The sequence below is a fragment of the Parasteatoda tepidariorum genome, chromosome 7 (genome assembly GCF_043381705.1).
Source record: "Parasteatoda tepidariorum isolate YZ-2023 chromosome 7, CAS_Ptep_4.0, whole genome shotgun sequence".
Lineage (NCBI taxonomy): Eukaryota > Metazoa > Arthropoda > Arachnida > Araneae > Theridiidae > Parasteatoda > Parasteatoda tepidariorum.
The window spans coordinates 61,472,147-61,475,555 of record NC_092210.1 but is presented as its reverse complement, the minus strand read 5'-3'; the positions used below and the strand labels follow the sequence as shown (position 1 = coordinate 61,475,555).

The following is a 3,409-nucleotide window of genomic DNA, read 5'->3' as shown; positions in this document are numbered from 1 at the left end:
AAATATCCAAATCTATAACATTTACAATGGGATTATGATAACTAAAGTAAGATACGAAATGTTTGAGTTCTATTTTTTCAATATTTCTTGCAAAAACTGCATCAATGGTAGTTCCCCCTTTGGTTGTTGGATCATTCCTACCATTTATCATTTCCAATCCAAATTTGTCTTTAAAGAAGGTTAATAATGTTTCAGCTTCAGGTAACGAGAAATTCACATTAAAATCTCCTGCAAGGATCACAGGCCGCTCACAATAATCAATTTCTTCACCAGTAACGTCTGTCAGAGCTTGTGAACTGCAGTGGATAGTGGCAATAAAGATTTTGCAATAAATAATTTAATATTCCTCATGACTGCATTTGGTGAAATATAAATGGCAATTAGAAAAGAGAAAACCTAACAGTCAATTGATATTCACAAGAGACGTACATTGACATAACCTTAAATCAGTCGCTTGTCAGTGGGATTGTTTTCACTCATTTTTAACAATTGTTATCCTTTAAGTTTGAAAATAAAAAATACTACCCTATTAAATTATATGTGTATCAAATCAAACTAAAATATTTATAGAAAAGAAATATTTATAGAATATTATACTTTTATGACTTTTATTATTTTTATGCTAGTGAGAACTACTTCTTTAGTAAAAACAGAAACGTAGCGTTTCTGAAGTTGCTTGAAATTACAAATATAAAGAATTAATTTATTCATTCAAATATGCAGATGAACCCATATACCCTTCTGTGGAAAAAAAAGCTCAAAGCCAATGGTAATCAATAAGTAAAGAAAGCTAGTGTCTCATCAATTCAGATGGAGATGATTAGTTGAAACGGCCCTGGTCTGTATTTGACTGTCATGCAGATTAAGGAAGAAGACCCATATTTCCCATACAATTTTGCAATTTAGTAGCAGGTTGTACAAACCTGTGGTGTAGACTTAAATGAGCAGTATTACAGCTTTGTCGGAATTGAATTGTGTTCCTATTAAAGGATTGTCCGAACTGAGGTATTGAACAGCCAACCCAATTTCGGGTTTACGTCTATCATTGTTGAACTCCTTAGCCTTGTAATTTTGAATCTAATCCAGAAGACAAATGAACTCCTGGATCAAGTATTGGGATAAATTTGCCTTCGTGGAGGATTTGTTGATGGAACTAACCCGTTATTGAGTAACATGGAGAAGAAAACCAGGAAAACCTGTCACGGTTAGTCTGGCGGCAAGGGGACTCTAATCCATGATCCGTCTACCACTGAGGATATTTTACGTTAGCACTTGGGTCGGAGTGAGCCGGGTTTGGAATTCGTATCAAACAGCCAAAGCAGGGATTCGAACCAGGTTCACCTCATTGGAAGACGAACGCTTTATCCCCTGAACCACCACGGCTCTAACAGACCAATTTTATTTTATTTTACAACCGTCGTTGAACAGTCGACCCAATTTTATGGGTTTACGACTACTAATGTTCAACTCCGTAGGCTTGTAATTTTGAATCCAATCCAGAAGACAAGGGAACTCCTGGATCAAGTATTGGGATAAATTTGCCTTCGTGGGGAACTTTTTGATGGAACTAAACGGTGTTTGCATTACATGGAGAGAGGAGACCACGACGACCTACAACGGTTAGCCTGTCGACGAGGAGACTCTAAAGGCCATATCACACATAGCGAAAATTCGTTCAATTCAACCTTCAACTCAACCCCAACTTCAACTCCGAAGACAACCTCGTCCGAAAACAGAGGTGTGCTATACTTATCCGAGTTGGAACAACTGTTGTTCAACTCTTTCATATCTCTTCGAAAGTGTTGAAGCAACTTCACAATTCAACCAATCAGGTGGCAGCAACCGCATGGGGTTATGGAATAGCACAAGTCAAAACAATATGGCCGCGAAGTTTATATGACAAAGCAGCGTATCTAATTTGTTATATATTAATTCAGGTGAGTTTTTAATTGAGTATTGATTTTAAAGTTATTTTATAAGAAGTATAAATCTGTTTCTATCCATTAAAGAAGTTTATGTTATAAATATGTTTTTTTAACCGTGAATTAAAAGTATGATTTTCCACGCCAAATTCGCCAATCTGAAGTAAATTTTGCAAGTACATAAAAGTAGTTTTGTTTTATATTTTGACATTACTTTAAATGATAAACAAATTTTGTGAATTGCATTTAATCTTATTTTGTACGTAACTGTAAATTTGCTAGTATTCGCAGAATTAAAATGTAGTTTTTTTTTCAATTACTTTGCTCTTTCTATAGTTCCGATAAGATTATACTAGCAATTATTCTAGAGTTATTAATGAATTCAGTGATTTTGAATATTTTTTTACAAAGAAAAAAATTGCGTTACAAAAAGTAAACTTTTCTGAAAACTTACTTATGCCTAAACAATAAGCTGGCAGAATTAATTTCTTTGTATTAATTTATTTTTAAACTGTATATTTGTCAGTATTCGCGGAATAAAAATTTGTTTTTTTCCAATACTTGCACTTTTTATCAGGGTTCGACAAGTGGGCTCACCTTGAAAAAACCTACTTGGGACGCTAAGTGGGTTTCATTAAAAAAAAAATGTTTTTATCAAAACTTATTGATTCACATTTAATTTTATGGAATTTATTCTATAGCATAAGTTTGTCAAATAGATTTGCATGTTATATATGATTAAGTTTTTAATATTTATAAAGTAGAAGAAACTTTAATCTGTAATTTTATATTACTATTAAAAACTTTAAGCGAGTTTTTTCAAAAATTAATATTTAATGAAATTAAATTAGATAGAAATTTAAATAGCATAGTCTGTATGGATCAATTTTTTAAATGCAAATGCAAGCTTTATGCTTTATATTATTAATAAGCAGGTTTTGAATAAATTATGAAGGAAGTTGAAAATATTTTTTTAACCGTTAAAGCACTTAACAGGTTTTTACAAGGTAATATTTTTAATAAAAAAATATTAACACACGTTTAACTTTAAACATACAAATATGTAGGTACTTTTTATATCTGCTTTTTTTATAATTTAATAGATTAATTTATTTTTTTGAAATTAAAGATAAGTTAAAATTATTTATCTAAAAATGAAGTATTTTTCTTAAGGTTAAATATTTGAAAAAATGGGACAAGTAACAGATACTCCTTATAATTATACATAATTTTAATTTCACTTTCTATTAATCTTATTATAAAAACATGGAAGACCATTAAAAATTTATTTCAGTTTTTAATGATTATAAAAAAACTTACTCATACCTTAACAATATGCTGACAGAATTAATTGGTTGGTATTATTTTATTTTTAATGACTGTTCCTTATTGTCTGTTGCCTTAAATACACTTGCTTCACCTTTCTTAATAAAATTTTTTTCCTGTATTGCAGCAAAGATGCCGTAAACCGGGGCGAGTCTACCCAT

The 3,409-nt window shown here is 31.1% G+C and overlaps 1 protein-coding gene across 1 annotated transcript in view; it reads right to left on the bottom strand.

The window, feature by feature from the left end:
- Positions 1-3,403, bottom strand: part of LOC107439806 (vesicular glutamate transporter 2.1) — a 45,585-nt gene extending 42,182 nt beyond the window's left edge. The window contains exon 1 of the mRNA XM_071183498.1: positions 3,249-3,403. The gene's annotated coding sequence lies outside the window, so the exon portion shown is untranslated. The remainder of the gene's footprint in view (positions 1-3,248) is intronic.
- Positions 3,404-3,409: the final 6 nt, after the last annotated feature.